Source organism: Haliaeetus albicilla, chromosome 3, assembly GCF_947461875.1.
Source record: "Haliaeetus albicilla chromosome 3, bHalAlb1.1, whole genome shotgun sequence".
NCBI classification, from domain to species: Eukaryota; Metazoa; Chordata; class Aves; order Accipitriformes; family Accipitridae; genus Haliaeetus; species Haliaeetus albicilla.
In genome coordinates, this window is record NC_091485.1 from 55,432,425 (window position 1) to 55,446,178 (window position 13,754).

Here is a 13,754-nt window from a genome sequence, read left to right on the forward strand (position 1 = left end):
CAAAGAGATTGAACTTCAGCTTTAAGTGACAATCTGACCTTAGCTGCAGTCATTCTCTGCAGTGAGCAAATCTCATGTTGGTTTTAGGGAATTTCATTTTCATAATTTACTGTAGAGTGCCTTGTCAAAAATAATTCCATTGCAACATGATGTTTGTATTTTGCTTACTGTTACTGATTACTTGATTTTTTTCTTAATTATGCATATTTGTTGCATTCTGCTTACTGAAAACTAGCACTTACTATTTGACTTTTCTCACTCTTATGCAGAATGATCTCAGGGAAGTCTTGATATTTGGTGCTGATATTTGGTATCTTTGAAGTGGAGTTTGGCTTTCCATTGCAGTGTTATGTTTCTGTATATCACAGCTATGTCTTTAACTGTGCTAAAAGACCATTAATAATCTAAATCTCTAAACACAGAGCTCAGCTGTATCAGAATATTGAACATTTTTTATTAAGTACTAACCACAGCTAACATTTATGGAATTAAATGTAGTTTTGCTTTTATCTAAATTGACCCTGAAAGAAAGCAATACCAGAAAAAAAATTTGAGGGTGGTACCATTTTTAATTTATTTTTTTAAATTAATGAGGCCAGTACCTTTCTGGGTTGAGCATGTCTTCTTAAAGTGCTGTTTTGTTGACCTTGCACAAACATGAATGTTAGAGCTCACTGTGTGTTCATAATCCTTAGTTGTGTTGTGCTCTGTTCTTTGGAGGTTAATTTCTCTTCAGGAGTATAAATAACAGATTTTGTTTGAATTTCATATTTACAAAATTGATGTGTAAAGGTGAATAAGTTACATCTGTGGAGTGCAGCCGAGGGAAATGGCTAACATTTAATAAAGGACTCGGCTAACTCAAGTTTGTAGTTTCTGGCAGCAAAGTGGTTCTGGAATCAGCAGGAGGCAATTCAATGAATGGCCTTATATTTTCATACTTTTTACCAAAACTGTATAAAATTAAAATGAGAATGAATAATTGTTACTGGTACAAATTTTTTCTTTGGCTCTTTTTTTGTGCCCGTAGAAGTCACAAATGATAAAGCAATCACTTCTGCAGTGCAATTTAGTTGTCATATATCTTTTACATGGCAAGTTTAATAATTTTAGTAAATGTCAATCTATTTTATTAAGTCAGATCTGAGGAAAAAAAACCACGAACTAAAAAACGAATGCAATAGGACCAGGATGACCATATTTTCATAATTAAAAATTACATTATTAAGCAATACTATTTTGTTTTCTACCTTGTGTTTAGCATGATTATTCTGTTTCTTTTTATGCCCCTTCTTCAAGCCAAATCCTTTTTTGTCCCTTTATCTACTCTGGAATGTCTTTATCTAGTTAATTATTTATTCTATTAGCTTGTTTTCTTTTGTGTATCATCATCTCTTTCTTACTGGTGTGAGTGCGTACCAAACTCTAGCTAGACATTGGAAGTGTTTTCAAAGATATAGTCATGGTATTCCTTCACTTAAAGACAGACATTCTTTTCTTCTCTAACCCAGTTCTTTTTCTTTCCCCTAGCTCTAGCTCACCTCCCTTCCTCAATTTCCAACAATTCTGCAACCATTCATAAGTGTCCTTTTCAGATTTATGGTAAAGTAATTGGACACTTCTCTCCCAAGCTTTGAGAAATCTTAATTTTGTGCCTTTCAGTAAAAACAGGCCTCACTACATTCTTTACTAGCCAAAAGGAAGACAGCCACAGACATTTTAAGGGAACAGTTACCTGTTCTAGCAAAGTAGTGCAGTACAATGTCTTTTCAAATTAAGTAGAAAATGTAGGTGACCTGAAGTCAGTGACTCTTAACTTAAAGTGGAGTTTTAAATTCCAAGGTAATATCTATGTATGATATGCAGTGGGTTGTGTATACGCAACTTGCTCTGACATCTGTGCATTGTGCAGCACTGTGCCCTGTGATCATGCCCTGGTGTTTCAGAAAATGACATCAGAAAGTGCCCATTTCTGCAGCACTGGGCTTCCTGGAAATGCCATTAGGGACTTGGTAAGTGTATCATCTTCATAGAATAAGAGGAGGTTAAGTTGCTCCAAACACAGTTTTCCCAATTTCTGGTCCAGTGTTTTGTCAGCTGATATTACATGCTTGAATGGGTCCCTAGATGTAGTTTATCTGCCAAATTAAGTTTTTATTATGCAGCTTGTAATAGGACGAATCATGAACTTTGCTGCAGAAAACCCATTTTCTCTGGCAAAAAGAAAACAGCAAGGACAACTGTTCTTATGGTAATATCTTGATAGAAAGCAATACATTTTAGCTGCAAGAGGTTTTATTCTGTAATGACTTTGTGAAAGTCCTGGACTTTAAATGATAGACTTCCTAGATGGTCACTTAAAAAAAATAATTTAAAAAATACCCATCAAGGCAGATGAGATTAAAGCAGAAAGCATCTGATTTTCTTTGTAATTCCAAATCAGCTGGGAAGCTTCAGAAGGACATTGCATTCTAAAGTTCCAAATCAGTGCACAAAACCAATTTTTTTTCCCAGAGGTAGATTAATTTTAATTAAATCTTGTTGACTCTGGCATGAGGTGCTGGGCTGACAAAAATGGACCTACCTCAGTTGTTTCTTTATGCTCCAGTTAGAATTCTGAAAAATGTTTAACCTAGAAGAGGAATCACAATTAGTTCAACAATCTCACCTCTTGAATATAAAAAGTTTGACAACTCAACAGTTAGTTCACCTCCTCATGATGCTGAGATAATTGCGTTTTATTCCTGAAATGGACATGCAATGATTCATCTTCCTGTACCATTCATTAACAGGGATTGGAACAAAAAAGAATTCTTGAAAGAAACCCAATTTAACTTGGGTTTGCATTTATTAAAAAACAATATATATTTTGGGTGCTTCCCATGTCTCATAGCTCAAGTAAATACAATGACTGGAGAATTTATTTTAATTTAGAAAATATGTATTAATATTTGAAGGAAGAAATTAGATATTTAATTGCTACTCAGCATACTTTTTTTTTTTGACGCGGAGATTCTTCCCTAAATGAGAATGTAAATTATAAAGACCCTGAGAATCAGAGTGTGAAGGAAAAGAGGAAGATATGTCACTTAAACAATGGAAAAGGGAGGAGTATTTTGTAGATGAGACTGACTCAAAACAAACTCCGGAACTTTGGATGTTAAGGCCAGTGCTAGTAGTGTCTCAACTTCTCCTCTTCAACAAACTTGTTTTGGATGATGATAGACTATACTGCAGTAATGACTGCTGCACTGGCATAGATCAGGACCATTCATTCTTACCTACTTTACTTCTTCACTCCCCCTTCAAGTAATTAAGAGTTTTTATAAGAATGCTTGTGTCCCATTTGTAGATATTCAGAAAAGCTGTCAGTTATTTTCATAGTTAAGCCTGGTGAAGCTAACTAAACCAGGAGATTTCCCTCAAGACAGGCATTTTAAATTTCATGCTTTATGTGGCGTATGGGAACTTCTTTTGGAAACATTTTTTTCTCTCTGAAAATTATATTTGGAAATTTATACTGTGGTATATCACCCAGTATCATGAAGCCTTACAGTTAAAATAACAATCAATTATGAAATTAACCCTAACCCCCTCCCCAAAGCTTTTAATGTAATGACCAGAAGTGCCTTTACTCCATTAACATAAAACTCCAGTATTAAATGGAAATCTTTCCAAAGTAAAATATTTACACTGCTGTAATGCTTATAAAACCCAGGCTCTATGACACTGTCAAAGGAAATGGATTCCAGAGGTGTGTGATCATCAGGAAAATATTCTTCTGGTATTCCAATCAGCTGAAGATAGGAGCAACCCAGGAGACCATAAATCTTATAATGACATGAAAGGAAGATAAATTAGTATCTCTGAACTCATTCCCAAGATATGGAAGGCTCCAACTTTTATCCAGTGTACTGAACAGCAGAAATTAATAAACAATCCAGTGTTCTCCTAGCTCCTGTTTCACAAAATGAAAAGGCTAATCTTAATCTTGCTGTCATTTGGAGAATGATCTATCTTCTAGCCTATATATTAGCCTTTGTTTCCATCACAGATCCCCTGGACACATTGACACCCAACACAAGTTTGGAGGCCTTTTAAGGTCCAAATTAGTTGTCTGAAAGTAGAGATACTGCAATAAATCTCTTAGGTTATTTTCCAGGTGACTAAAAGGAATTTCTAAAATTAATTAAACTCTCAGGTTCAGAGGGAATGAGAGCCAATTTCTGCAATACCACCATGGACTTTGAGATCAGTGTAACTGTTACTTTCTTTACATAATAAGGAGCTTTATGACCAGCCTGCTCACCCAAAGAAGTGTTTGTGTAAAGGATCTCATCCACAGAGGATGACAACTGTGTATTTCACAAAGAGAACATTACCTCTTTACCTGAGTGTGTATATTGAAATCATTACTGTGCTGGGTGCATTTACGTTGTTGGTAATCATCAGTGGACTGTTGTAGGATTTAATTTTTGCTGTCTGCTTTGTGCTAATCATGTCCTCTCTTAAACTGGTATAATTAGGAGAATAAGGGATATAAGTACGAACTGCCTGTGAGCACTGAGGAAATCAACGTTTGCCTTGAATACATCATCCTGAGGCAGAGAGGAAAGACAGATGTCTGAAAACTGTTAGTGCGTGTATTTTCAACTCCTGTTTTTAGTATTTTACACTATTAATCATGCATCATATTTTGTTAGTAATATTTTAAATCACCTTTTGTTTTTTTTGAAAGGTGACAAATGATAACTTTTGATGAGAGTGAAGAACAGAAATTTCTTTTGTAGCAGATGAAGTTTTCAATGCATTGTTTCAAAAATCAATCAAATCTCTGTTCTAGGCCAGCACTTCTTGACTAGTGAGACACATCTCATTGGTGAACCATCCAGAACTGCAAATGAGGCATAAAGCAGGATTCATGTACTGTAATGAGGTGCAAAGAAATATCAATTGATTGTGAGTCAGCTGAAGGTAAAATTGGTTGAAATATACTACTCTAAACCACACATTCTGCAAGGTGCAGCATCTACTGCATATTGAGCCTGCTGTATCAATGTGTATTACACGTACTCCTCTGCTTATTCAACCAAAGTATAACAGCTTTCTGTTCCTGTCAGGTAATGCCGCTATTCCTTTAGTCAGGGAAATGAATTTTCAGTTAGACCTTTTCTAACTCCGATTGCCCAATTTTTCCATCTTAATAGTATTCCTTTAATACTTTAAAAAATATTATTTATGTATTTTATACCACATGTATGAACCTGCACAAATGTATATATTAATACTAAAAGCTTAGGATGTATAGCCATTTCAGTAAACTGTCAGACACTCTGAGGAAAGTGGAGAACTGATTATAAGATCATTCTATGACCCAGAGTTTACAGACATTATTTTGTGGAGAAAACCGGATGTATTTCTCCTGTAGGAAGCCTACCAGTCCTGCAGACATGAAACAAGATTAGCAATATCTATGAATTATTTTAGTACAAAGTAGAATTGCAGTCTTGCAGGTTGAAGAAGTAATTTCTACATTTATTAGACAAATAGGTTGGGTTTTGTTTGCCAAATGCAATTTCTGCCCCAGCAGGTTTTTAGATAAATTATGTCTTAGGTCAGGGCAGTGTGTTAAAACCCATGTATCACTAGATTTTAGGTCGTCTTTTTTAACATGGGAGATCTGCCATCAATAGGAATTTTGATAGAAAACATGCAGATCCATAAAGTGCCTGGATTATATGCTGGGACAATGCACGAGTAGGAAAAAGGGAGAGAATGTGCACACCTGGATTTTTTTCTGACATGGTGTCAGAACACAGCCAAGGCAGGAATTGGAAAGTGTTCTCAGATCCAGCAATAGAAATGCAACCACAGAGTTATATTCATACCTCCTAAATAAGGTACTTAGACAAGCGTAAGAACACTTCATTAAACCTATTTTTGGGCACTCATGCAATTTTCTGTCACATGGGGTTCTTTTTTACATGCTCCTCTCTCTCTCTATTGATTATACAGGAAAAAAAGATGGGTAGGCTTCTGAACTACGCACCTTAGTCATCTATATTTAAGTGGAATGAATCTGGATGTCTGTGTTAATAACTTCAGACAATGATTCAGGCAATCTAAATTCAACCTCTGAATTTGCCTAAAATCAATAACATCTTCATTTTCAAGCACAGAATTCCCTAAGGAAGGAATACTTAGAAACGCCCAGCTCTGGCAAGTGAGGCAGGAACTAGGCACTGGAGCTTTGTTGCAGACCACAGGTAGGCAACAATGTACTTAAAACAGTATTCAGAGGTTTTTTTGTGAACATGTCATGTAGCATATAATATTATTATCAAAACAGCAAAATCCAAAGTGCCTTATTCCACTTGTGCTGGAAAAAACCCTCAAACTCAATACTATACTATTCCATGTTTTTAAGTCACTCGGTGCAACTTGTGGTGTGCCCTAGCAATAGAAGCTTTTTGATTCACCATGCAACTTGTATATATTGTGTAATATTCAGAAGGGTGAGAAGGACAGAGGTAAGAAAAATAATTAAAATTAAACATTTAATGTAATTACTTTCAACTATTCTGTGGCTTGTCATATTTAAACAAAATTTCCCATATTGCCTTTCAACTAAAGTATTAAAGAGAATTCCACGGAGAGGTTTGAGAAGCCATAATTTATATTGAGCTAAGGAAATTAAGCAATAAGTCAAAATTATTCGTGTTAAAGATAGCTTAAAAATAATTATACTGGGAGATATACCTGGTTCTGAGGCATAACTACTGATTCATTTCAAGAAGTAGTACTGTCGTGGTATAGTCTATCATCATTAACAGCAAAAGGATTTTAAATGATAATTTTCATATTTCCCTTGTCCAATTTATTTGGCTTTTTTTGCTCTATCTTACTCATCCTGGAATGCGCAATTTGTACAGTCAGTGCCAGTTTTTGTATGTGTCCATACTAGGCCTAACAGCAGGATTTCCCAAATGAACATATGGCACATTTCCTAGTGTCTGCATAAGGAGCAGATCATTGTGTTATCTGAGTTTTAAAAAATGTAGATTTTTTTTTTTAACACTGAAACTATTTATAATAAACAAGTCATCTAGCATTTAATTTTCACAAGCTTTCATTTTTTCCTTTCATAGGTTTAGAATTTAATTAAGCCATAACTGGTCAAAATAAGGTAAAAACTCAGCTTCCAAATATTTTATTTGTAAAATGTATTCTTTCCAAACTAGTAAGTATACAGGTGAAATCTCATGTTTAACTTGCTTGCCACCTAGAAGGTTTTAAAGCAATACTGATCAGTGGATCATGATTATTTCTGTCATTTACTTAGACCATGATGAGACGCAGGGAAATGAATTGTTTGGTCTCACCACAGAACTTCAGCGCACCCAATTAGGGACAGTTGGCACTTTCCTGCTAAGGAAGTTCAAAGCTGATATGGAATCTCCCAAGACTTGGTCTTTTGGGCTGATGTAGTCGATACTCCTTGACTTTCTTGGGAATCTATACATGTCAAGGTTAATTTTGTCTTTCATTAAAAAATAGACATTTGCTTGCCTTTTTCCCCCCCTGTGTTGATGACATTAGTTCTGAGAATTTTCAGAGATGGAAATATCCAGACTCCTGTGAAGGTGCAAAATGTAAACTGACAGCTTATCTTTGTATTTTATCCTGAATGTAAGTAGATTAATCAGAGCATCCTCTTAACCATTTGGAGTGTTGTGGTACTTGCTGGGTGAGTTCATGACTGAGGAGCTGTCGTGGTTTAACCCCAGCCAGCAACTAAGCACCACGGAGCCGCTCACTCACTCCCCCCATCCAGTGGGATGGGGGAGAAAATCAGGAAAAAGAAGTAAAACTCGTGGGTTGAGATAAGAAGGGTTTAATAGAACAGAAAAGAAGAAACTAATAATGATAATGATAACACTAATAAAATGACAACAGTAGTAATAAAAGGATTGGAATGTACAAATGATGCGCAGTGCAATGGCTCACCACTGGCCGATCGATGCCCAGTTAGTCCCCGAGCGGCTATTCTCCCCGCCCCCACTCTCCCCAGTTCCTATACTGGATGTGACGTCCCATGGTATGGAATACCCTGTTGGCCAGTTTGGGTCAGGTGCCCTGGCTGTGTCCTGTGCCAACTTCTTGTGCCCCTCCAGCTTTCTCGCCGGCTGGGCATGAGGAGCTGAAAAATCCTTGACTATAGTCTAAACACTACTGAGCAACAACTGAAAACATCAGTGTTATCAACATTCTTCGCATACTGAACTCAAAACATAGCACCGTACCAGCTACTAGGAAGACAGTTAACTCTATCCCAGCTGAAACCAGGACAGGAGCAGCGCACAGACTGCTTCCAGTGGCACTAGAACAGTTCCAAAATTTGGAAACGCGCTAGAGGCATAGTGCTGAACTGCGCTTTTGGGCCTTGATCCAAAGACTATTGGCATGCAGTGTTATCCCTGATTTCACTGGAGTTAGGCTACTAAACAGTTGCTGCTACAGGGAACAGTAGCTCAACAGGCTTTGGAACAGCAAAGTTCTAGTACCCTAAACACAGCAAGTAAGAGAATGAATTGGGGTTCACACATCTTATCTGGAGCACTGACATTATTCTTGTGTGTAACCTGAACCAGATCACTTAAGCTTCATTTCCTAAAGTATTTAATAGATAATGTACTTACAAGGTTTGTGATGATTAACTATTTCTGTAAAGCTCATTCTAAGGATGAATTATTATTATTTCATTATTTGGTGTTACTGTTGGTGGACCAGGAGATAAACTTTGGTGAGTCCTTTGTGCATGGGATACCATTAGCAGCAAGTCCAATGGAAACTGAGGAATGAGGGAGTTAAATACAACAGAGAGAGGTGGTTCCATGAGCACCAGAATCTATACAGCCTATAATGGTGTCTCATGTTTTTCTATCCTATTTCCTCTGTGATATGGTGGAGAATCACAATAACTTAAGCACCTTTTCCTATCATTTATAATAATTTTGTCAAACTTAAGTTGGCAATGACGTGGCTATTTACTGACCATATTCTGGCTGTCTTTCTACTGCCAAAGTCAATGGGTAATGGCTCAGTTCTAAACACCCTTCCTCTATGTGCACTGACTTGGGTCTTTCTCCTCCTATGATGATGCTGATTTTCACACAGCTTGCTGGAATTTAACTATTTTAATATTTATGCCCCTGTGAAATTAACCAGTCTCCTCAAGCATATTAATCATGGTGATAGATGGTAATATGGACAGAAAAATGCATAAACAGACTGTCCGGGTTTCTAAGTCTCATATCCTTGGTTTAAAATCTGTAACTTAGGCTAAAAGGAGAGTATAGATTACTATTAAAGGGAAGGAAGGAAGGAAGATGAAGAAGCACATTAAAAAGAATTATATGAATATGGATAGAATGCCTCAAAAATGAAAGTATGGAATCAGGGAAGTGTGGATGATACTGAGATAAAAATGCAAGCAAGAAAAAACAGTATTTGATGGTTGAACATGAGGGTGAATTTACGTTCTTTTACATTACTGCACTTTGTTAGTGGATATTTTCTGTAACAAGGTTTGGTCTCTTAGCTGGAATTTCAGTATCTTCCATCGTAGATCTGTGACCTGACTACCAGGGAATAAAATCAGTATCACTTTTCTGTTCTCAATGAATGTTTAACTCAGTGAATTAAATAGTTCTTTCAATATTTAATTATTTTACGGGAGAGAGAACAGTCTCAACAGCAAAGACAAATTCCCTTTGGAATAACCAAGAGGGTGTTGATGAGGACTTTGTGGGCGTATTTGAGCAAGCCAGAAGAGAAACTTGGGACTCAGTTTTCCATGTTCCCAGACACTGTTCTAACTGCCAGACTTCCTGTAATAAAAAGAAGGGTGCGTTTTGAATGACTGCTCAGGCGCCAGCCCAAGGAGAGGATTCATTATTACAATTCTTGGGCAGAGACTGATGCTTCCCTGCAGCCTGGATTTAGGTACTTTTATCCTTTTGGGGTTGAGGCTTTATCTGCATTCCTCTCTTTATTATGTCCTATCCTAGATATTCAGGATACTGGCTTCTATGACTCCTATTCTTATGTGATTAAATTTACAGTTGTAGATTTTGCCTTAGTTCTTGCTAATCTTCCCTTGTGAAGCTGAACCTTTGAACACTGACGTGATGAAATAGAAATGAACGTGTGCTTTACGCCAGAAGAAAGTCTGGTTGCATTTCACTTGCAGCAGTGAAGTGAAATGTCCATCCTTGAATTTAATTTAAGTTAGTCCTTTAAAATCATGTCCCACCTTGGAGCATCAGGTCACTAATCTGACCCAAAATGAATAGTCTTATAAACTGTAATGATGTAACACCATCCAATGTGCAAGGCCACTGTTGTTAACTTACCTGTCTGAAAAGCATTTGCTCAGATGTTTTTTCTTCTCATAATGAGAATACTGAAAAAGTAAAAATTTTTTAATTCTAAATATTTAGCTAAATGCTTTGGTAAAGGCATGTTGGAAAGCAATGGTAGCTGCATTACAGGTATTTATGTGCCATTAATTACCCAATTTTATTTAGTGTCTAGATGAAAAAAATAGAGGTTTGACTTTCTGTACATTTAAAAAATCCTACTCTTACCCCCAAACTCCAAGTGACTCATCTTTACCATTTTCGTCTGTGATTCCATCAAACTATATTTATGTAATATCCAGTAAATTAGAATGGCATTGAATCCAAAGTTGTACTTGATAATATCTTTTATCACAGAACAATCTTTGCCTTATGAGCTGTAATGTATAGCTTTAATGAGGTTGCAAGACTTTACCTTGTTTAAGCTACAACTTTCTGTGAAATGTCTTTTCTGTGTGGCTATAATAAAGAAGTCATGCCTATAAGTAATGTTTGAGACAACATATTTGTACATATTGTCAACTTTCTTTGTATAGTAGGTTTACCTTAAGAGCCTTCTGAATTCTAGAATCAAAATCAAAGAAATTTAATTTTATATTTGAAATAGAAATGTTTTATATAAATTGAAAAATATTCACACATACTTGGGAGCTTTCTAGAATAACTTTTCTTCCAAACTACTTGTAGCTGGAGGGTGTTTATTAAGATTCAGCTTTGATAGAGAAATAGGTATCTGTATGGATCTCAGTGTAGCCTGGCTTAATGCACCCAATGATGCTTTCCCAGGCTTGTCTTTTCATTTTGAAAATAGGCTGTCAGCCATGTCAGGTAGTTGCTTAGACTATCTGGTACTCGTTTTTCCCATTCTGTGTAATATCTTTAAAGCACTTTATATTCATGTCTATGAAATCCTTCGTAAAACTGGTGAAGAAATGAAATTTATTATTACTAAACCATATTTAGCAAGATTGTGTACATATATATGCAAGTATAAATACACAAAATACTATAATAAAGATCACTATCAAAATTATTTGAATCAGGCCCTCAATTGTTAGGAAACACCAGAATCACAAGTGCTTGAGTAGTGCTTGGCTTACCTAGTGCATGTTGAAGTATACAATTAGGGGTGTTTTGACAAAAAAAGCCTGTGCACAGCGGACCTCTTTTTTCTTATAATATGGATATTGGTGGGTGTAGAGTGAGTGACCTGAAGAAGAGAAAAGGAGATCTCAGGTGTAAGGAAGTTAAATATCAAATAGAGAAAAGAATTAATTCCTGTCTTTTCCAGAATTCTTATGTGAGACTTTTAATCTGGGAATGCTGAGGATATAATTTCCTAAATCTTAAAAATGACACCAAATCACTGTGCCCTTCACCACATGAAATTTTTTAATGTAAAAAATACTGAGACATTTGAAGATCACTAACAGGATTGACATAAGGTAACTAGTAGCTGTACTTTTTGTTCTCAAACAATATTAGTGCACAGGAAATAAATTTTATTTGTGGTTCCACAGACTTCTTTTGATTATCAGCTCCATTCTGGCTCTGAAAGGATGGGTACTTCAGTGGGCACAGCCTACTGTGCTCATGCTCCTTCATTCCATCCCCTCCAGCCTCTTCTTGCTAGGCCTCTTTGTTTCCTTAATTCTTCTCAGCCCAAATGATTATATTTTGGAAAAGGTGGAAGTAACTAAGAAGAGGGCTTAGTAATAAGTCTACATTATAGGGTCAATACAATAATATAGGCCACATAGTAAATACAGGAAGGAATTGTTTATTGGCCAAGGGGTCTCATGGAGAGCAATAGAAGGGTCAGGAAAGGAAGGCAATTCTGTGTATTTTTCTGTACCATTTATTTTTTGAAATAAAAAAATTGTATTTCTAATCAACAGTAACTTAAATCTTGATGAAAATTCCAGACATCCAAAAAAATGTGTATTTGTACAAGTCCCTTGTCATTATAGTTGAATTTTCTGCTAGCAGCAACTATGGATTATTTGCCTTTAAAAGTATCCTTTTACTTTTATCTTTTCCATATTAAAGGTCTTACTTGCATGAATATCTGCAGAGTACTCTTCATTCCTTACCCCAGAATTAAACGAAAGAATTAGAAGTTTTAAATATGTATCCCATTTTGTCAGTAGTTTTAGAACAATTTTACAAAAAAAGAATGTATGTCATAACTTCCATTTTAAATATCTGAAAGTGAAGACACAGAAAGTTGAAAGTCAAATGTTCAGACCTTGGTTGCAACTACAGGAACATTTTGGCTTTGATGACCATTCATAAGGCACAAAACAAAATGGTGATATAATTGAAATATATGTTAAAATATTGGTCTTGTACCTGCTCCATGGTCAACATTTTCTCTGGATGGTTAAGTGGTGCATATGAGACTAATAGTTATTTGAATAACTTGAATAATTTGTAACAAAATGATTCTGTTTCTTGCAGCAGATACGAAAATTTTGTCTTTTTGATGGAATGAACATAAAGGCAAATTTTCTTATCTTACAAACATGAATTCTCTGTAATGTAGGCAAGGTATTTACCAAGTATTAAGTTTTCGTTTTATTATACTGAGATAGCCATAAACACCCATTAGGTCCTACTCTGGGATCTCAACAGTTACCAGCTTTCCCATACATATAGCCTGCTACTTTTTACCATAAGTTGTAATGCATTTCTCAAATACAAATGTTTCCGTAATGCAAAGTATGCTATAGGCATAAACCCAGATATTAAGAACTATTTTGTGTAGTACTTTGTAGGTTTTCACATGACTTTTGGGAACAGTTTTATTAGCAGATATTGTCTTGATTTTTTTTTTTTCTTAAATATTTAACATGGGTGTTAGTAGGGAGTCTTCTATATCTCTTTTAGAGGGGCCTGGAGATGAATTTGTTCCTATTTCTTTTTTTGTTTGAGAATCTGCGTTGTAGCTGCCATCCTTTTGGCCAAAGAAGCCTGCATGGGTACTCCTTTCTGAACACATCAATACAACACTTTAATTAGCTGGAAGGTTGCTTATTCCCATATCTTCTGGGATTAAAATCGCTTTCAGTGGAAAAGCTTTAATAATGGCCCTCATTTTATGTTGGTTTATTTGGAGATTTTGTAATTAGTGCTAAGATGTTAAAAGCTGTGGATAGAAAATGAGATATTCTAAAGAAAATCTTTTTAATTGTTATTTTTCAATTTGACAATGATAGAATATATTCTCTAATGTTATGTAATGTCATCTTCTGGCACAAGCATTGAAAGAAAAGAGGAAAAATATGTTTTGTAGTCAGGGAGACTTATTTTCTGTACATTTAATGGTATTCA

At 35.7% G+C, this 13,754-nt stretch overlaps 1 protein-coding gene across 38 annotated transcripts in view; it reads left to right on the forward strand.

Annotated features, from left to right (window-relative positions):
- RIMS2 (regulating synaptic membrane exocytosis 2) overlaps positions 1 to 13,754 on the forward strand; it is a 491,423-nt gene that overhangs the window by 141,065 nt on the left and 336,604 nt on the right. The gene's annotated exons all lie outside the window — the stretch shown is intronic.